Source organism: Oryctolagus cuniculus, chromosome 15, assembly GCF_964237555.1.
Source record: "Oryctolagus cuniculus chromosome 15, mOryCun1.1, whole genome shotgun sequence".
Classification (NCBI taxonomy): Eukaryota; Metazoa; Chordata; class Mammalia; order Lagomorpha; family Leporidae; genus Oryctolagus; species Oryctolagus cuniculus.
The window spans coordinates 78,655,889-78,678,072 of NC_091446.1; the positions used below are offsets into that span (position 1 = coordinate 78,655,889).

Consider the following 22,184-nt stretch of genomic DNA (forward strand, 5'->3'; position numbering starts at 1 on the left):
TAACCCTAGAAAACAGGCACTATTATCACTATTATTTTAAGAGGTTGAGTTTGAGGGGTGTCTTTACATACACCCTTGCAATCTGGTTGTGACAATTGCACAGTACCTGCAGTGTGTACCTCAACATCCCACTCAACCCTAAAACATGAAAGTGCTTTCCAGGGCTGGAGTTTGGGCACAGAGAGTTAAGCCAGTGCCTGCAATACCAGCATCCCATAGCAAGTGCTGGTTTTAGTCCTTGCTGCTTTGCTCCGGATCCAGTTTACTGTTAATGTGCCTGGGAAAGCATCGGATGATGGCCCAAGCATTAGGGCCCCTGCCACCCACATGGGAGACCCGGATGAATTCCTGGCTCCTAGCTGTGGCCTGGCTTACCTCCAGCTATTGCAGCCATTGAGGGAGTGAACCAGATGATGGAAGATCTCTTTTTCTCCCTGTCTCCCTTACCCTCCATCATTCTGCCTTTCAAGTTAATCAGTCAACAAATCTTTTAAAAATGTGCTTTCCTTATATAGTGGGCTTCGAAGAGTTTAGGGAAAAAAGAAATCAAATGACAATTTGAATTTCCCATGAACTTTCTGAGGCCCCCTTGTATAATAATGAAAATACTTCTTATGGAAAAAGCAAAGTCAACCTTTTTCATTTTTAAAGTTTCTTTTATTTGTTTTTTATTGGAAAAGGAGAGAGAGACCATCCATCTGCTCCCCAAATGCCTGAAATACCCAGGGCTGGGTCAGGCTGAAGCCAGGAGCCCAGAATTCCATCCAGGTCTCCCACACTGGTGGCAGGGATTCAAGTACTTGAGCCAACATCTGGCCTCTCTGGGTGTGCATTAGCAGGAAGCTGGGTCAGAAGTGGAGCAAAGACTTGAACCCAGGTACGCGGATACAGGCACATACAGGCATCATGAGCAGTGTCTTAACTACTGTGCACAACGCAACTCAAGCCAGTGTTTATTATCAAGCAGGAACTCCAGACACTAAAAACATTTTTTTTTTTTAAAAACTCACTCACCTGCCCTTTTCTTAGAAGTCTGGTCTTAGAAAGAAAGTGATTCAGGGGTCGGTGCTGTGACTCAGTAGGTTAATCCACCTGTGGCGCCGGCATCCCATATGGGCACCCGTTCTAGTCCTGGCTGCTCCTCTTCCAATCCAGCTCTCTGCTATGGCCTAGGAAAGCAGTAGAAGATGACCCAAGCCCTTGGACCCCTGTACCCGCACTGGAGACCCGGAAGAAGCTCCTGGATCCTGGCTTCCAATCAGTGCAGCTCCAGCCATTGCAGCCATTTGGGGAGTGAACTAGCAGATGGACGATCTCTCTGTCTCCCCTTCCCACTGTCTGTAACGCTCTCTCTTAAATAAACAAAAATCTAAAAGAATTGTTAAAAAAGACTTATTTAAAAAAAAGAGAGAGAGAGAGAAAGACAGTGATTCTTATTGAGGCCGGTGTTGCAGTGCAGTGGGTAAAGCCATTGCCTGCAGTGCCGGCATCCCATATGGGTTCCGGTTCAAGTTCTGGGTGCTCCACTTCTGATCCAACTCCTTGCTAATATGCCTGGGAAAGCAGAAGAGGGTGGTCCAAAAACAGCAGAAGATGGTCCAAGTGCTTGGGCCCCTACACCCATGTGGGAGACCCTGGAGGAAGCTCCTGGTTCCTGGCTTCGGATTGGCCCAGCTCCAGCTGTTGTGGCCATTTGAAGAGTGAATCAGTGGATGGAATATCTCTCTCTCTCTCTCTTTCTCTCTCTGTAACTCTGCTTTTTAAATAAATAAATATGAAAAAGTTATTTTTATTATATTGGGGGTGGGGGGTACAATGAGGAAGGAAGAACAGGTAGAAACTTCTCGACATTCTTGGGCTGTGGGCCCAGTGGCCACCTGAGGTTCTGCCCAAGGGTTGCCGAGTTAGGAGGCATTGTACTGGGTGCTCCCTTGATGTCTGAGAAGGACAGTGGCCCGGGGCTGCAGAGGGAATGCTCACCAGTCAGGAACCTGACCTGAGTCAAGCCGCCAACAGCCGTGTCTCTCCAGAAGGTGGGGTACCCGCCCCACTGGCCGCCCTTGCCTCCAAGCCCAGGTCCCAGGTCCCAGAAATGGGAAAGAAAGGCTGCTGTGGGACTCACTGAAGTGGGTCCTTCACTGTAGCTCTGGCCAGGGTTGAAGGAGGAGGTGTTCTGATCGCCAGTGTCCCAGGAGCCTGAACCAGGCCAGTCCTCCGGACCTGCTCCTCTGAACTGTGCGCTGGCCAAGGAGACAGGCCAGCCCTTTCGACTGGCCACGGGCAGCAGGAACATCATGCTGAAGTCTAGGAGGTCACTGAGCTCCCTGTCCAAGCCCACGGATGCTATTATCTGGGGCTCTTTCATTCTCCAGTGGTTGCAGTCAGTGCAGGGACCAGGGCAGGCTCCTTAGACCTGCAGGGCATTGTTGGGCTCCCAGCTCTTAGAGTGCAGCAGCATGTAGCAGGGCCTCCCAGGACAAAGTGGCAACGCAGCCGAGACCCCAAGAGTCACACGTGGGCAGCAGGGCCCGGGCCTTTCCCCCCATGTGGCCAGCTGGGGTGCTGTGCCAGTGGTGCCCACCACCTTGCATCAGGTCCATCCAGCTCCAACCTGCTAAGCCCGCGGCCACTAACACTGCTTCAGATTCCTGGTGTGGGAGCAGCCCCGAGCCACCTACCCAGGCCAGTCTAGCCTGTGCTTCTATGTCAAAAAGTAAGTAACAAAACCTGTCCCCAATACAATGCCATACAGTACTTCCCCTCAGGTTTTCTACAAGGAGTTAATATCCAGACTACACAATTATCTCAAAAAACCCAGGGCTAAAAAATACAAAACAAAACAAAACAAAACAGAAAAAAACAACAACTTTTCATCTAGGCTGAAGAACTTAACATACTCATCTCAAAGGAAGACATGCACATGTCCAATAGTTACATGAAAAATTCTCCACATCATTAATCAAGAGAAAAATGCAAGTTAAAACCAGAATAAGATTATCATCTCACTCCAGTTAGAATGACTACCATGGAGAAAACACAAAATAACAAAGGGTGGCATGGATTTCAAGACAGGTGAAATTTTTAGTGTATTTGTGGGAAGTCAAATTAGCACAACCATTATGGAAAATAGTATGGAAGTCTCTTTAGCAAAACAGAACCGAGTAAAATCCCCCAGTTCCATTACTGGGTATGTGTCCAAAGGATATGACATCAGTGCGTCAAAAGGATATCTCCATTCCATGTTGACGGCAGTGCTACTCACAACAGCTGAAATATGGAATCAGCCTATTACTGTGATTCAGCAACTGGATGTATAAAGTATGATATATCCACAAAAGGCATCAAGCAATGAAATGCCACCTAGAACATAATTACATGATTGTGAAGAGTGAAGAGCATCAATACCTCCAGATGGCCGCTCCTAAATGATTAAGTATTACAACTTCCTTTTCAAGAACTAGTCTTCTCTAACCTGAATGCCATCATGTTTCCTCAAGACTATTTTAGGTATATTTAGAAGTAGAATAAATTAGGTAATTTTGTCTCCACTTTCATATGCAAATGTAATTTTAACTAAATTTAAAAAATTAGTCAGCATTATCATTAAGTCTTAATGCTAAAGTTGAGTAAAATAGGAATGAATATGGCTTACATTGGAAAAATCATTTACTGTGTGATAGAAGCACCAAAACCATTTGTAAATTCAATCTGCCCAAGCTGGAAACAAGGAGTAACGCAGGAGGACTGTTATCCATCATTTAATAATAGATTCCTAACATGTCATCATCAACCAATGCTTCGATGGAAATGCAAGTAAGAAAAAATGTTAAAATAGAAATTCTGGAGCCAGTGACATGGCATAGTTGGTAGGGCTGCCACCTACAGTGCCGCCATCTCATATGGATGCTGGTTTGAGTCCTGGTTGCTCCACTTCTGATTCAGCTCTCTGCTATGGCCAGGGGAAGCAGAAGAGGATGGTCCAAGTCCTTGGGTCCCTATACCCACCTGGGAGACCTGAAGGAAGCTCCTGGCTCCAAACAGATGCAGCTCCAGCTGTTGTGGCCATGTGGAGAGTGAACCAGCAGATGCAAGACTTCTCTCTTTCTCTGACTCGCTGTAACTCTGCCTTTCAAATAAATAAATTAATAAATATTGAAAAATAAAAGCCTGGAATTCTTATTCTCCATGATATTCATAGACTTTTTGCCTTACAAAGCCTACTGTTTGAGTTATCCTACTATGCATATGTGTGTTGTTTCCCTGAAATTGAGTGTAAGCCAACCTACTTGAGGATTAAGGCCAACTCTCAAAAGACCACACCTTCCATTTTCTAAACCAATACAAATTTAAATATTAAAGTAATTTAAAATATACAATGGCTACCCTTAATTCAAGCAAGCTAACAGTATACACATTATGTACCTCTCAATGCATACTAACCTCTGTATCTATGGTTTCAAAATTATCACAATCGCTTAAATATAATTTTATGACATCAGGCCCATAGCAAAAAAAACTCAAGATGTTTTAATCATTTAAGTAAATATTTATCTTTGCCCTTAATATGCTTTCTTTCTAATGCTTCTACAACAGGTAAATCTTTAAAAGGGACTCTATGCCAATGGTTTTCATTCTATTTCAAATTGTATCTCCAGGGTAAAACTCCAAATGAGATATATTTTCTATCCCAGCAGCGGAGTCTGGAACTGTTCTGTATACAGCAAGCGAACTAAATGTTTTCCAGTAGTGACTGGAAATCTGTGACAGATATCAATGCAGACCAGACAACCCAGAATGAACAAGAATGGTATGGCAAAACTCTTGGTAGTTATTCAGACAACCTAACTCAGTGCTACAAATGAGGGAAATGAGCCATAGTAGGTCTACCTTACTTAGCTGCAGTAAGAAGAGGCTTCATGACTGTCACCCAAGGTTTACTGCACTTTGTGAGAAAGAAGGAAGCAGTTTCAAAATCAGAGCCATTAATCTACATTTTCTCCAAGTGAAATACCATGTTGATATTTTAGAACCTAAAGTTATTTAGTTACACAATTCTGACATCAAACACCATGAAGTTTGATTTGAATTTAATACATGACTACATTCCTTAATTGACTCATTTAAGCACATATTCAGGCCTATCATGCCACTACCTTTAGCAGGCAAGAGAGATTCGAAGATAAATCTGACACGTGGTCCTTGCCCAAAATGCTTACTTTGCAGTACACTGAAAAAGCATAGAGGCAAATTCAATACTCTCTGTTAACCGATGCTCTTGAAAGTTGTGTTTTTAATTAAGAGTGCTATTTTAAATCTCATGCATGATGTAGCTCACCAACATCCATGCTTAGTTTCATTACTTAGAAGTATGTAGTTTAAACAGGTCTGCTTCCTCCGAGTTTTTAAAAACTGATCCATATCTCCTCCCATACTTCCTTAAAAAAAACAAAAACAACTTCTCCAAAGGCTTCCTGATATTCATTATATACAGCAGTCTCCCATAAACAAGTCCTGAATGCAGCTTGTGCAGAAAAAACAATCCATGGGGGAGCAAACATATCTGACTTCTCCTCAGAAACCACACAAGGAAAAACTGAGTGGAGAAAAATATTTTAAGCATGGAGAGAAAAAACTACCAACCTGAAATTTGGTACCCTGAGACTTGTCTTTCTAAAGTGAAGAAGAAATAAATGTTTGGCAAGCAAAAATTGTACATTTTGTTGCCAGAAGACTACTTGCAAGAAATGCTAACAGTTTTCTGGAGAGGAAGAAAACTTGGATCTACGTAAAAATGAAGAACATGAGAGAAGAAAAGAAAAATAGCAGTAAAACATAAATTTTATTTTTCTTATTCTTAATTTACTAATAGGATTGCTGAAAATAATGATAGCAACACATTAGATTATATATGTTTTAAGCTATATATGTAATCAACACACAAAAATGTCATACATAATATTCATATTTATATTACATGTGTATATATTTTTCTGTCACTGCAAGGAAAATACGCATGAGGGTTGAAGGAATGGGAGGAGATGGGGAATATTTTGTTATTATGAGACACTCACAGCATCTAGGAAGCAGAATATTTGAAAATGGACTGAGATTAACTGTAAATGCATGTTGCAAACTCCATGGCAACTACTAAACAAACAACATTTAAAATGTTACAAAATGGAGCAGGCATATAGTCCAGTGGTTGGGACACGAGCATTCTGAATACCTGAGTTTAATCCTGGCCTGCAGCTCCTGAATCTGATCTCTCTTTTTTAAAATGATTTCTTTGAAAAGAGGGGTGGCAGACACAGGGAGAGAGAGAGAAAGAGAGAGCGAGAGAGACATTCCATCACTGGTTCTTCCATCTGCTGGTGAGGCTGAGGCCGAGGCTGGGCTGCAGAGTCTGAAGGAAAGTATGTCTAATGAGGTGGAACAGATGTAAAGTGAGGGCAATATGGAGTCCAAGGAGAGGGAGGCCAGGATCGAAGCCTCCAAGGTGGTTGAGTCTGGTGTACTGCCCAGCAGGGAAGGTGAGGCCATGGTGAAGAGTTGGCAGGTGAGGCACAGGTGGAGGACTCAAAGGAGGGTAAGGCTGCAGTGGAGAAACAGGACAAGAAGACTGGTGTAGAGGACTAGGAGGGACGTGAGGCTATTACTGAGGTCCAAAGGAAAGGCTTGGGTTGAGAACCAGATGAAGGCTAGGCTTAGGTGGATGACTATAGACAGGGTAGAAACTGGACTGAAGACCAGAGAAAAAGTGATCCTTAGGTGGGGGATCACCAGAAGGGTTATCCCAGGGATGAGCCACAAAAGGAAGGTGAGGACAGTGTCAAGGAATAGAAAGAATGCGAGGCTGGCATAGAAAATGAGGAGGGTGAGGGTGGCATTGACGATGAGAAGGAGGGAGAGGCTGGCACTGAGGATGAGAAGGAAGCTGGAACTCACAGCAGCGTATAAGCAGCGCACAGCCAGGATGGAGGCCCACCAGGAAGATGAAGCTGGTGTAGAGTACCACAGAAAGTTGGAGTTATGGCAGATTTGGTGGACGAAACCCATGTGAAGGGCTAGAAGAGTGGGGCTATAGTGGACTAACAGAAGGAGAGTAAGATTGGAGTGGCATGGAGGACCAGGAGGAGGGTGAGGTTGGTACTGAGGTCCAGGGGAGGGTGAGGTTGGTACCGAGGACAAAGGGAAGGTGAGGCTGGTACCGAGGACCAGGGGAGGGTGAGGCTGGTTTTCAGAGCCAGGAGAGTGAGAGTTGGCTGCAGGGTCAGAAAGAAAGTGATTCTGGTAGGGTGGCCAGAAAGAAGCTGAACCCAGTGTGAATTACAAAGGGTGGGAGGCCAGGATGTAGGCCCCACAAAGAGGTCAAGGCTGGTGTAGAGTCCCACAGACAGGTTGAGGATATGGTAGAAAACTGTAAGGATGAAACGGATGTGGAAGTCTAGAAGAAGGGTGAAGTTGTGGTGGGGAAACAAGGGAAAGGCAACGGAGGTGGAAGATGAGGATAAGGTGTGGTTGTTTTTGTGGACCAGAGGTAGAGTGAGGCTGGCCTTGACAAGTGGGTGAGGCTGGTGTGCAGGACCAACTGGGATGATGAGACTGGTATGGCGGTGGGGAGGAAAGTGAGTCCAATGTGGTGGGCCAGAAGGAATGGGACGATACAGAGAGGACAGAGTGGGAGGCAAGTATGTAGGCCCTCAAGTAGGTTGGAGCTAACAAAGAGTAGGAGGGATGGTGGTGCAATATTGGAAACCGGGTGGATGAGGGTCCTGTAGATGACTAGAAATGTAAGGCTGCAATGGAGAAAACAGAAGGAGAATGAAGGCATATGCAGATTACAACATTTTTAATGACAAATGAGAGTAAGTGATGCAGTTGGGAACCAAACCCTGGTTTAAAATCCAAATTCCATACCTTACCAAGCACCACTTTTTTTTTTATATGACAGATAAGTTAGACAATGAGAGAGAGAGAGACAGAAGGAAAGGTCTTCCTTCTGTTGGTTCACTTCCCAAATGGCTGCCATGGCTGGCCCTGCGCCAATCCAAGGCCAGGAGCTAGGTGCTTCTTCCTGGTCACTCATGTGGGTACAGGGGCCCAAGCACGTGGGCCATCCTCCACTGCCCTCCTGGGCCACAGCAGAGAGCTGGACTGGAAGAGGAGCAACCGGGACTAAACCTGGTGCCATATGGGATGCCAGCACCGCTGTCAGAGGATTAGCCATGTGAGGCACAGAGCCAGCCATCAAGCACCGCTTTTGATTGAATTTCCTGCTAATGCACACACATGGAGGCAGTAGATGTTGACTCAATCATCTGGTTCCCTTCCTCCAACGTGGGAGGCTTGGACTGAGTTCCCGGCTCCTAGCTTTGGCCTGGCCCAGCCCCAGCAGTTGCAGGCAGTCGAGCAGTGAAGCAGCAGAGGAAAGGAACTCTGTTGGGATTGCTTTAACAAGCAGGGCTGACCGAAGTGATTTTCCCAAAAGATCTCCAATGTTTTAGAAATGCACCTGATAGGAGCTGGCACTATGGCACGGTCAGTTAAGCTGCAGCCCACAATGCCAGCATCCCATGTGAGCACAGGTTCGAGTCCCAATGCTCCACTTCATTCCATCTCCCTGCTAATCTGCCTGTGAAAGCAGCTGATGAAGGCCCAAGTGCTTGGGTCCATGCACCACTTTGGGAGACCCGGATGCAGTTCCAGGCTTCTGCCTTTAGCCTGGCCTAACCCTTTCCATTGTGGACATTTGGGGAGTGAAATAGCAGATGGAAGATCTCCCTGTCAACTCTGCCTTTCAACTAAACAAATTTTTAATAAGATGGACCTACAAGACCTTGTTCCCTGGGACCAAAAGTTTTACGAGAGGCCAGTTTCAGTATTTCCCGATACCGATCAGCAAGTAAGTGGTATGTATGTTGAGGAAGTATTTTGTTCTGTTTAATCACCTCCTTTCCGAGAATTTCATTAACAACGACTTATACTATATCCTTCTAATAATACAAATAAAGAGAAGTTTTGTGCCAGCAGCAACTTAGATGTTACCAAATCAGTATTTACACATCCTTGAGCCTCCAGCATTCACTTATGTGAATTTGACTGCTATTGGCTTTATTTCTTTGACTGCTTCTAGTTTATGTGGAGTACAATCTTACTATGAAGTAGAACAGACTATAATTACATAAAACATAAAGTTATCAAGACTGTGTAGCAGTTGAATAGTTAATTTACAAGAGTGGAAATACAGTAAAACATTGAAAACCAAAGCAGTTTTTTCAAAAACATCTAACATATGTTGTCAAGTTTGAATCCTCACATGCTATCTATTCCTACAAACACGTTAACTATTCTGTTTTTAAAAACAAAGTATGAAACATCTGATATACATAGAGTCGATTCGTTATCTCAACTTCCAAACAAATTCTCAGCTTTCCCAAATCTGTGTTACTTCCATGGGCCTTTTACTCACGACTGGGATTGTTGTCACTTCCCAGAGTTCATGACTGACATGAACAAGAAGCCCCATGACGTGGAATCTGGGAAGTCAGAAGCTGTCCTTTACAACTGTTTCCATAATGAAAGCAAGGTTTGGTTGCCCCACTGAAGGATCTTAAAGAGACCATCACTCTTTTCAGGCTCCTGATTCCATCCACGTCTCCACTAATGGACAATGACAATATAATACTTGGAATGACTCCAGCATCACGAATTGTCACGAAATTTGAGTTACTAGGTTTTATAAAATACTGATTCTAAATGCTGTGTATTCTCACGAGTACTTTTCCCATCAGCAACACTGAAATGACTGAATGTTACTTTCAAAGCCTACACTAAGACCCTGCAGTCACATTTTTCTACCACTTCTTGTGGTAAGTTCCCACATGTGAATCTCTAGAGACAACTGTATCTGAGTACTCTGGTTGTGTTCTATCAAAAGACTGTAATGCTCTTCATTTCACATTGGAAATACTATTCACAAGGCACCCATGGTGACCTGTGTGTACACAATTATCATTTAGATTCCTACCACTCCTCATGAACCTGGCCACAACAATGACTCTGGTCTGCTCATCCTCCTTGATGGTAACTCTCTTTAAAGGCAAAAACTGTGGGTCAACATAGATACTGGGTGGAACGTATGGGGAGATGGGAATAAGAACATTCACTGAGAAAGACTGAAAACGACTACAGCATTTAAAAGAACGAGGCGGGAGGAACAGAAATCACATCCTTGGTCTGAAAAACATTCACGACCAGGTGCAGAAAAGTCGGTCTTCATCTCCTATAATATTCCCTGCACACCTTAAACATTTTGGAAGTCTATCTTCTTCAAAACTGGAAAACAACATCATCTATCTCCTTGCCATTGTTAAGAATCTTGCACTTGAATGCTCTTATGAGTTTTTAAAACCTTTCATGGTTCCCTCATAATATGCCAAGAAGAAGGTGGAACACTGATGGTTATGGGATCAGATGATTTACATGGTAGTATTAGAAATGAAAACAGTCCTTTGATTTTTATTTCGGTGAGCCTCTTCTGACACTGCATCATTACAGAAGAATGTAGAGATAACAAGAAAAAAGATAAAAACAAAATAATGCTCAACAATCAGAATGCCTTGCTAAGATCAAGTGAAATGAAGAGAAGGCAGATCTATTACTACCTGAAATAACCTCAGGACAAACAGAACTGATGCTTCAGCGTAAGATTAGGAAATGATCCCAAAAGCAATCTCCAAATTCTTCACTTTCACATATCCAGAAGCCAATCAACACGGACCCTGGCTTCATAAGAACAATAGGTACAGGTTCTAACTTTGAAAGCCTTTACACGGTTTGGCTTCCAAGAAACTGGCATTGATTCAGAAAACCCATTCAATGTTGCATCAGATGGCTAACAGGATGAATCTGGAGTGGTAGCAAATTCATTGCAAAGAAGTAGAATTTTCTTCAGGCTCACTGATGAGTACACTTCTAGCATTAAAGAAAAGAGATCTAAGCATCAGGAAGGACTGATCTGTAATAAATTTATCTAATAGTAAACTTCAAGTCAGTCAGTAAAAGGCCAAAGACAAGAAGGATCATCTCCTTACATTCCTGAGACTTAAGACCAACCAATCACTGGTTCACTCTGCTTTTAGAGTTATTCAGTGGTCAAAATGACCAAAAATTACAACATTCCAAATACAATTAATTAGTTTGATTATATCAGCTTCCATGTTCCTTTTACAAAGAGTCTCAAAATGTTCCACCAAAACATGCCTAATGGCAGAATAATCTAACGATGCAATTTGAATGGGCTTATTCATTATTATGGGTGAGAAACTGAACCTGAAATGGCCCAGATGTGTCAAAGAGAACTGGTGTATGGTGAAGTCAGGGCTTGCCCAAGGCAACCTAACCAGACACACCGTTTCACTCTTAATTACCGTTCAACACTATCTGCTCCATATTTTCCACGGCATTCTGTTCAGAAGGTCACTTTGTCAATAACATCATGAGTTTAATATCCTGTGAGTAGATGAATCCTTTCCTTCCTGGAACATGCATAAATGATCTTAAGGCTTCTAAGGCAGCAAGACAGCTGCCACCTGGGCCTCTCCTAACACTGGCTCTATGGGGATCCAGCTATGGTGTAAGAAATCACTCCTACTGCCCATGTTGTGAGGAAGCAGAAGTGAGCCAAGTGGAGACACCACCTGGAGGAAGAAATGGTTACTTTCTGCCAGCTTTCAACAGCCTCACGATGAAGGAACCATCAGCCCAGCCACCACCAGACTATACACACAAGAACTCCAAGTAAGAACCACCCAGCCATCCCCCAAATACTGGGAAATTAATAAGTACCATTTAAACCACAACGTCTGGGATGACTTGTTACACGAGATTAGAAAATTGGAACAAATTTCTTTCTGCACCTAGGACTGCACTGTTTTTCAATATAGAACCATCTAACTAACTGTATTTAACGCGAGGCTTGGGGCTAATTCTGTGTTTCAATAAAGCTGACAGACGTTTATGAGCACACACTATGTGCTAGGCACTTCTAACACCCTGTTGAACAAAACAAAATGTTCTGCCTTCTCAGAGAGCTTATGTTCCAACAAAGATTAAAACAATTAAAAGTACAAGAGTATTTGCTGAAGTTTGTGGAAAATGACATTTACATATTTACTTTGGTGCAATTTTTTTTTCACATATTGAAATATATTGCATGCTTCTGGTTTCATTCCTGAGCAATTCACTTTTTTGTTAATCAGTTTTGGACTATGACTTAAGCTTAAATTGAGTCTTTTTCTTAACTGGATTCTCTTGGGAGTTGATGTACGGCTGTTGGTGATGACATTTTGATTCAAACTTATATCTTGACTCTCCTGGTTGTTGCCAAACAGGTCATCACTTGGGGCCACTTGCAGGTGCAATTTATTTTTTAAATCCATGCATGTGAACTTCAGAAAGCTCATGGAAAAGCCCCTCATGAAAAACCCTTGCCAACAGACAACATGGAAGGGTTACTCCGTAACACATGGGCATACCTGTTGTATGCTAATTCTACTTTCTTGCAGGATATAAATTATGGACCTGAGAAACAATCTTCTGATCCCTTGGCTCAATCTTCCTTTTGCACCTTGCATTCTTGAGATCTATTTCCATATTGCTTTCCAAACACCAATTTATCAGCATTCGCTGAGACATTACTAGTGCAAATGTTGTGTGAAAAGGAGATTAATGATCAGTAATACAAAGTAGATTCTGTCTGATACTGGATAAATCTGAGTGGATCTGGAGGTGTGGTTCAGAGGGTTAAGCTGCATTTGGGACACCAGCTTCCCATATGGGACTTAAGGTTTTGAATCCTGGCTCTTTGGCTTCTGATTCAGCTCCCTGCTAATGCACCTGGGAGGGCAGAAGACAACCCCAGTGCCTGGACTCCTGCCATCCATGTGGGAGATCTGGATTGGGTTCTTGGCTCCTAGCTTTGGCCTGGCCATTGTGGTCATCCAGCGAGTCAATCAGTGGATAAAAACCTTGCTCTATTATTCATACACACAAACACACACACACACACACACACACACACGTAATTCAAGAAACCATTCCCGGGGCCCGTGCTGTTTCAAAACTGGTAAAGCCGCCGCCTGCAGTGTTGGTTTGAGTCCGGGCTGTCCCACTTCCAATCAAGCTCTATGCTATGACCTGGAAAAGCGGTATAAGATGGCTAAAATCCTCGGGGCCCTGCATCCACACGGGAGACCAGAAGAAACCCTGGATCCCAGCTTTGGACCGGCACAGCTCTGGCCACTGCAGCCCTTTGGGGAATGAACCAGCGTTCTCAATCTCTCTGCCTCTCTGTAATCCTCCCTTTCAAATGAATAAATCTTTTTTTTTTTAATTTTGTGACAGGCAGAGTGGACAGAGAGAGAGAGAGAGACAGAGAGAAAGGTCTTCCTTTGCCGTTGGTTCACCCTCCAATGGCAGCCGCGGCCGGCGCACTGCAGCCAGCGCATCGCGCTGATCCGATGGCAGGAGCCAGGTACTTATCCTGGTCTCCCATGGGGTGTAGGGCCCAAGTACTTTGGGCCATCCTCCACTGCACTCCATGGCCACAGCAGAGAGCTGGCCTGGAAGAGGGGCAACCGGGACAGAATCCGGCGCCCCGACCGGGACTAGAACCCTGTGTGCCAGCGCCACAAGGCGGAGGATTAGCCTAGTGAGCCGCGGCGCCGGCCAAAATGAATAAAATTTTAACAACAAGGAAGCCATTCTTCAGGCATGTCCCCACATATAGCTTCAGTCAATGAGTGACAAAAAGTTACGAACACTTATGCAAGCACAGAGGTAGGACACATAAAGCTTCGTAAGCAAAAAATGAAACCAAGTACATTAGAAAGTTTATTGTACTAGTAAGAAAAATGCAGATCAAGTAAAAGTCAATATAAAAGCTTTATATTACATATTTATTATATAAAGACTTTGACCAATGGGCAGAGATCTCTGTGCCATCTAAAGATGTGACTATTTTTCAAACCTTTCAGTTTTCACAATTAAATTTCATTTTATCAGAGATAAAAAGAATATGATAATTGGGAAAAGCCATGAAATTAGATTTAACGAAAGTAGATCTGGGCTTAAATAGGAGACAAATTAAAACCTAAATTACATTTAGGCTTGGGTAACAAAATGACAACTCTGCATGAGAATCTATGCACTGTGAACAAACTAGCAAAGCTTAAAAATTTACATGCGGGCATGTATAAAACTAGTCCAGATCCAACTAAATGGGACATTTGGAGGGCTAAAATATTAACTAAAGTCATACACACAAACTTAAATCAATAATCCTAGAGCTTTAAAAAGGGAAATTGCGTGCATGAACACTCGGTAGCCTTTGTCAATTCAGTGTCTCATGAAAACAGATTCAGGTACTTGTGTATTCAGCCTTAAACACAAATGCTTTTGATTATCCAAGGGCCAAGAGACAGCAGGAACAGAAACCAGCAGAAAACCTCAGGAGAAGGCAGAAGGTCACAGAGAACCCTACTCCTTTCAACTTACCTCACTCTACATTCCTACTTCCCTAGCCATCCCAAACCAGAATGCATCTCTTCACAATCAATAGGTAGATACTTCCACGAACCCGGAAACTGTCTGCAAACCTGCTCCTCACTTGGGCTAGCACTGAGGCACAGCAGATGAACCGCCACCTGTGAGGCCAGCATCCCATAAGGGCATTGGTTTGAGTCCCAGCTGTTCCACTGCTGATCCAGCCTCCAGCTAATGTGCCCAGCAAGGCAGCAGATGTCTCAATAGTCGAGCTCTCCCACCAACACGGAAGACCTCAATGGAATTCCAGGCTCAAGGTTTTTGCTCTGGCGAGCCCTGGCAATGGCAATCATTTAGGGAGCGAACCAGTGGATGGAAGAACCCCAGGCCCCCGTCACTCTGTCACTATCTGTACTGTGCCTTTATGTCTTTTAAATAAATAAAACCAAAAAACCATTTTTCAAAACCCAACCATTAAGTGCAAAAAATTTTTTTCATCACTTTGCATCCTATCCAAAACACCCCAGAGAAACATATTTTTACTAGTATTAGTCTGCTTTTTGACTATCAGCACCGCCTCCCCCCCCCCCCCCCCCCCACCAAACAGACTGCAGAACAGGCCAGAACCTTGCAGAAGCTGCCAAGCGTCAGGTTGTTTCTGACATGTTGTCATACAAACATTGAAGTAAAGACTAAACAGAGCAGTGCCTCCTCACACTGGGCACCAAATGCAGGGGAAAGGGTGCAGATCCACAGCAGTCACAATACAAACTCACAGCCAGATCAAACTTAGTCAAAGAAAAGAAACTCCCAGAGTTGGACCAACTGCCAGCGAGCACACAGACTGAACACGTGGCAGACGGCCCAGACCCTAGTAGGAAGGGCCTTTTTAAATCTTAGGTGGGCTAATGGTGGGTGTGGGTGGTAGCAGGTGGAGACGAGCATCTCTATACAGGTTCTTCAAGTTTGGCCTCCTGGCTTCCAAACCTGGGGAGAATGCAGGCGGTGGGGGGTGGAGGGGAGAACAATAGGATGTGAGATGAAACTGGTCTCTTGAAAGAAGGCATGAGTAACCAGGAGTTTTTTAAAATGGCTGAGACATCTGTCCTTGTTCCATCAATCCTGATTTTGAGTATAGATAAGGAAGCGGGGCACTGGTTTCTTTCTGGCTACTTCCTGCTGATACGGGGTGTAGACGTGGGGCAGGGTATCTATACGCTGGATCAGATTGATTGGAGAAGGAGAGAGCAAGCAGCCTTGTATTGCTCCTGCGTGACGGCTCGAGATACAGCAGTCACAGCCTCCTGTAAGGGCTTCTGAAACATGTACATGTTGTACATGGTAGGAATAGCAGCTAACGATTACGAGGATAAAAAGACAAATCAGAAACATTGCCCATGGTGGGAACGATGCCAAAATGAGGACAATGGGGGATATAGGAAAGAAAGAGTCCTGTCCAGTTAATGCGAAGACAGGTTTATGCCTGACCACTCCATGTGTAGGGTGTCTAACAAGCAGATTAGAAACACAAGGTGCAAGCCACAGGACACAGTCATTGTTACAGGACCTAAGAAAGGAGGGAGTTTTCCTACTGAGATGCAAATGGAAACTGACAGAAGGGGTTCAGTAATAAGCAGGTGTGTTTTAAGGCATGGCCAAGGAATCTGTGAGGTCCAGACCTGCCTGTCTCTTCACATGTAGCCCTGGATGAGACATAGCAAGGGAGATGGGAACCCCCTTGGGGAAGACACCCCGTTGACTTCCATTACCTTGTTGGCCGGGGAGGAGGGCTGGACTGAATAGGAAGTTAGTATTGAAGAGGTGGCATCTGCCTTGATTGGTGCTGACCCGAGGCTGTCCTCCTGATGGCGGTGGTTACTTTGGGAGCTGGGCAGAGGGAAACGCTTTTTAGCCTGGGGCCAACAGGGTCTGCGGTTCTGACCCAGGAGTCCTTCAACCCCGAGGGCAGTTCCGTTTTCCAGTGGCCTGGCTCTTGTCACAGCCGACAGGGCTCTTCATGACAGCTACTTGCCCAATGCCCTGACCCCTCATTTCCTAAACAGGTGCCATTCAAGGGTGGACTGGCCTGGCTGGGTCTCCTTGATGGCAGATCATGGTGTAAAGTGGCCATTAACTGGCCTGCCACCTAATTTTACATTGCTATTGCTGCCTCACTCGCTCCTCTTTCTCCTGGTCTCTGTTAAAGTAGAACCCAGAAGCAGCCTTTAGGAATGGCAGCCAAGGGGGCGCTCAATCCCGTCGCTAATCTTTGGTGGCCTGAGCTAGCAATCTACGGTCACAGGCATGTTACGACAATATTCTTCCTGTGAGGTAAGATGACGCCAATGAGGAGAGCTATGTTCTTCTATGTAAGATCAAAACCTTGAGACCACCCTATCGAAACTGTCTAATATAAGGTCTGAAGATCAAACTGTACACCCTGATGGGGAGTCCTGCAGAATAGAATCAGTTCCCCATCTTGAAGAGACTAGAGAAATGAGGGAACAAGTCAGATTTCCAGACTGCTTACTGTCAATAACTTAAAATCCCGTGAAAACTTAGCAAACATTTCAGCTGTCAAATAACTTATGAAAACATTTACCGAAAGGTCCAATGCCTTCAACCAATGTTAAGAGTACATATAGTTGGAAATACTTCTCAAATGTCTAACACAAGTGTAACCCAATTGAAACAGAGAGCTGTTAATAAATTTTCCCATGTGGACATACAATACATGCACACATATGACACAGTACAGGAGAGTGACAGAACAGTTTGTTACTAGCAGAGAGATTTTTGTCTGCCACTAGACAAGGGAGGGGAAAAGATGGAAGGCGACTAGGCATGGAGCATTCTTTGGAACACAGTTGCTCAGGACTCACCCCTGCTCCTCAGTTTTTTTGTTTTTTTTTTTGTTTTGTTTTGTTTTGTTTTGTTTTGATAGCTCTGCGAAACATACTATTAGAGATGGCTGGAAAAGAGGTTCTGTCTTTGTGCAAGAGAGAATTTAGATGTGAGAGCAGCAGTGTGAGATGCAGCTCCATTACATTAAGTTTCAGGATTTTCGGGTTCATAGGAGGAGGGAAGCGACGGGTAGAGAAGACTATTTTAATTAGGACAGAAAGGGGGGGACCGTAAAGAGAGCAGGGGCTTAGCTTGTGGGACAGAGGGTGGCATGTGGGAGTGTGGGTGGTGGTGCTGAAGTCAGGCTTCATTGCATCTGAGCAGCAGGCAGAGTCCTTTCTTAAGCTCTTGTTGGGGGAGGTGCTGAGCACCACATGGACCCTGAGAAGGTGGGCACACGTGAGAAAGGCTCCTAGTTGAAGTTTACAGTGCATTGTCTTTGGAGCTTGGCATGTCTCAGGTGCAGAGCTTTCCAGAGCCAATACACATTCTGCTAGCCTTTACACTATCTTTCTACATCCAGGGGGAGGGACTGGCAGAGGAGACTGGAGAGGAGAGATCAGAAAGAGAGGAAAGAGCCAGTTTTGGCTGCCACTGACAGGAGTGGGGAAGAGCCAGACAGGGGGAAGGGTAAGGAGAGGGTCATGGTCCAGAGGCTGCAGCATCCCTGAGAGAACAGTGGAAGGGAAAGTCGAGGGTTCTAGGGGAGATTCCAAGTGTTTCTCTGGTTTTTGGTCTTGGAATGAGAAAAGCTGACCTCAGGGGGGCTTAATGAAGGGGAATCAGGTGGGTTGGCCAGACAGGAATCACCAGATGGACGCTTGGGAGGACCCTGGGGTGGGCAGGGAGGAGGGTCACACTCCCGGGCCAGGATCTCAGAGAGGAGGATATGAGGGAGGGACGGAGAGCTTACAGAGAGTTTGATCTCCCTCAGGAAGAGCAGGATAAAGAGAATTCCGGGGAGAAGAGGCTGGAAGGGTGCTAACTTTCCTTGTTGCCAGTGGAGAGGGAAAAGGAGGCACCAGAGAAAGAGGGGGAATGGAGTGTGTAAAGGGTTGTGTTCCTGAAAGGCCAGCTTCTCAGGTGTGGGAGAAAGGAGGGGTGGGCAGGCTGACGATTTAAGGGGTGGCTCCAGGCCTTCTTCCTCCATGAGAAATTAGAGTGAGCAACGTTGACCCCAATGGAGGAAAAAGGCTTGGAAAAGGGGCTTCTGACCATTTGCCTTTTCTCTGTGTGAAGTTATTAAAATCTTGGAGAATTTTGAGACAAAAAAAAAAAAAACACCAAATTCGTGCTGAGGTGGAATAATCGCTTTGGCTTTGTCTCCCCCTTCAGGCCCAGCTTGTGCAAGTCTGCAGAGGCAGGCCAGAGGGGAGCTGAAATTTGGAACCCATGGATTAAGCAAACTACGGTCTGAGGGAAGAGGTTCTTCTAGCAGGGTTTCCCTGGGAAAAAAATCACCTCAACCGAGCACCTAAGTCCTGAGTCCTCTAACAGGAGGCAGCGATAGAAACCAACTAAACACCCAGGCCCTCCGAGGGGGGATGAACTGGTCACGAGCATCGCCCCAGCATGCCTGAGGTGAGAGTGACCTCTCTTACCAATCTGATGGGCTGAGAACTAGGTCCGATGTGGGCATGTAGCGATGAGATCAGGCAAAGGCTCTGGCTGTGAATTCGCTCCAAATGAGAAGTGCAAGCGGGAGTGAGAAAATGTTCTGGAGAGGCGTCTCTCAGGGCCTTCCAGGTCAGAAGGGAAAAAGGAGATTGTAGGAAAGAGAAGGTTAGGGATGGGTGGAGACACTAAAAAGGGGAAGGATTTGTCCAGATGAAAGGTGGGGGGGTCACAGCTCTCACCCAGAGAATACGAGATCGGCAGATTGGGACAAGATGCTGGCCCTTCCCTCTATTTCTCACACGGGGCACCAAATATAAGCAAAAGGGTGCAGATCAGAGAAAAGACAGAATACGAACTCACAGCCAGACAAAGCTTATCCAAAGAAAACAAATCCGCAGAGATGGGTGACCAACAGCTAGCACACAAGCACAAGCGCGCGCACACACACACACACATAACACACACACACACACACACACACACAATACACAGCAGAGTGCCCAGACCCCAATAGGCTGGACCTTTTTATATCTTAGGTGCACTAGGGGTGGGGGGGGCAGTAAACAGAGGTAACCTTCTCCATACAAGTTTTTTCAAGTTTTGGCCCCCTGGCTTCCAAACATGGGGAATAATGCAGGGGGTGGGGTGGAGAACACCACATTGAGAGACTCAATTGGTCCCTTGAGAGAAGGTAAGGGTCACAGAAACCTAAAGTGGCTGAGGCGCCTGTCCTTGTTCCATCACTACGTACCTATGTCAAATATACACACACTGAATGTCTTGCTAACAGCAGGTAGAACCGTCTCTGCTGTCAAGCGTTAGTTCTACTGCTGGGCATTAGATGGCTGGGCCCCAGGGTGTTAACTCGACTACTTAATGTATATGCAAATCACACTACTTGTGGGTCTAGGGAGATGATGGTGAGGGAAACTAAGGTAGGAATTCAAGCCAGGTATACCACATATGTGGAAGTGATCCAACCTCACCCAGCATATGGGAGTGGAACCAGATCTTGCAAAATAGGCATTCCAATATTCCAAGATTGGGTGTCAGTGTCCCAAATAATGACAAATGACTGCTCCCTGACACTGCACATCCAGTTGAGTAAGAGTATATCTAATAATTTATGGCATTAATGACCAAGCATTTAACTAACTGCTTTAAAAGTATTATATATACAGGATGTCAGTCAAATCTGTAACACTCCCAAGAAAACATATACAAAAACGCAGGAGTGTGCCCAGTGTCGTCCAAGTAGAGGTACTCAAACTTAAACCTAACTAAAAGATTACATCACATATTAGTTAAGGGTAAAGGTAAGTATTACTATTCCCTGAACACTAAAAGTACTCCTGGTCAGTCCTCTCAGACTGACACTGTCAACATCAACCTTCTGCTGAATCCACTATGTAAATACTAAATACAAGTGTATAAAACAAGTTTTATAAAGTGATCTGGAAAGGTTTTATACAACCCTAGTACTTCATGGCATAAAAATTTCCTCCTGGGGAAAAGTAGCAATTGACTCAATGACCGGATTTGATGTAATTTGATTTTTCCTCCATTCCCTGTATTGTCCAAGTCTTCTATAATGAATGTGCACTTACAAAGAATAAAATTAAAACGAGCTGCACCCTATAACTCAAGGTCCCATCGATCCCGACCTTGCTTTGCATAAATAGAGTAGAGCAGAAATGAGGCACATGAAACTTTTTTTTATAGAACCACAAGGGAGTGGCTGATCTAGATAGTATACTCCAGCACTGTACTGGCCCAGCAGGTGGCCACTACCAATCCTGGGTGACATGCTGGACACACTACACGTGACTAGTCCAAGCTGAAATGGGCTGTAAATGCAAAATATACATTGGATTTTAAACACTTTGGTCCAAAAAAACTAAAGAAATCTCTTAACAGTTTTCAGCATATCAATTAAATGTTGAAATGATAGTACTTTGGGTATATTAGGCTAAAAAAACACTGAGGTTGATTTCACATCATTGTCAAATGAGGCTACCAGAAATGAACTCACAGTTTACACTAATTCGTATATTCAAACGAAGCCAGCAGCATGGCCGTCACCTGGGATCTTGTTCAAAGGCAGAGTTTTGGGCCCCAGCCCTGGAGTGCTAAGCAGAATATGCATGTTAACAAGACCCTCAGTTGATCAACATACACACTGAATACTGAGATGCACAGTTAAAGAAAACTTGTATTTTCCCTAAGCGTGACAATCTCACTTTTCTTCAATTTACCCAATCATTAAAATGCTACAAGGCTTTTGTGACAATTCTAGACAACAAGAACCTAAGGTGCATAAAAAATGCAAAAGCGTATTTCACTACCTGTTTTGGTGGTTTCTATTCCACAGAAGATAACAAATTGAAAAATAACAATCCAGTTCTACTATGAACGCTTGTTTTTAAAAATGCAAATTTGCGCAAAAACAACTGATGCATCATGGACTTTCAAGCCAACCTATTAATGCACCAAGAACATATCATAGCGTCTGTGCAAAACTGCCAGTGTCAATAGAAAAAAAGACTGAAAATCAATTAAAATACCATAGAGTGTCTATGGAGCCACAAGATGTTAGGAAAATCTAAAGGTGTCCACTTAATAATTTCACCAAAATAAGGAACTTAAAGAATACTAAAAAAATACAAGAAACATTTCAATTTAAAATGTAGGACGAATAGAAAAAAACAGCATATGACAAAAGTAGTGTAAACTTAGTGCACAAGAATACTGTGCTGATACAAACAATGAACTCATTTAGAGGAAGACACTGTTCTGGTCTCCAAAGTCCTTTCCTGTATGCCACTGCACCTGTTGATTCTACAGAGATGCATTACTCAAAACTAAAGCAAGCAGTTGCTCACGTCCCCATGCTTCTGACTGATTATAATTTAATAAAATTCTGACTGATTGTAATTTAATAAAAGGAAATGCGCCCACAGGAAACTGAAAAAGAATTGATTCTCTCTGCTCCACACTCCCACTTAGTTATCCGCCACCCAAGAAAATTTATACAGAGAATCCATACTTATTCACAAGACTATACCAAAAACATCGTTTTGTGTGATTCACCTGCAAAAATGTGAATTTCTGAAGAGCTA

General features: G+C 44.2%; 1 long non-coding RNA gene across 5 annotated transcripts in view; it reads right to left on the reverse strand.

Annotated features, from left to right (window-relative positions):
- Positions 1–22,184, reverse strand: part of LOC127484189 (uncharacterized) — a 32,588-nt gene that overhangs the window by 6,427 nt on the left and 3,977 nt on the right. For 2 of the 5 annotated variants that reach the window (XR_011382520.1, XR_011382518.1), the window contains exons 3-4: positions 4,006–4,126; positions 1,015–3,360 (exon numbers count right to left, since the gene is read on the reverse strand). This is a non-coding gene — a long non-coding RNA (uncharacterized lncRNA). The remainder of the gene's footprint in view (positions 1–1,014; positions 3,361–4,005; positions 4,127–22,184) is intronic. The other 3 variants (XR_011382519.1, XR_011382516.1, XR_011382517.1) reach the window with 3 other exon arrangements.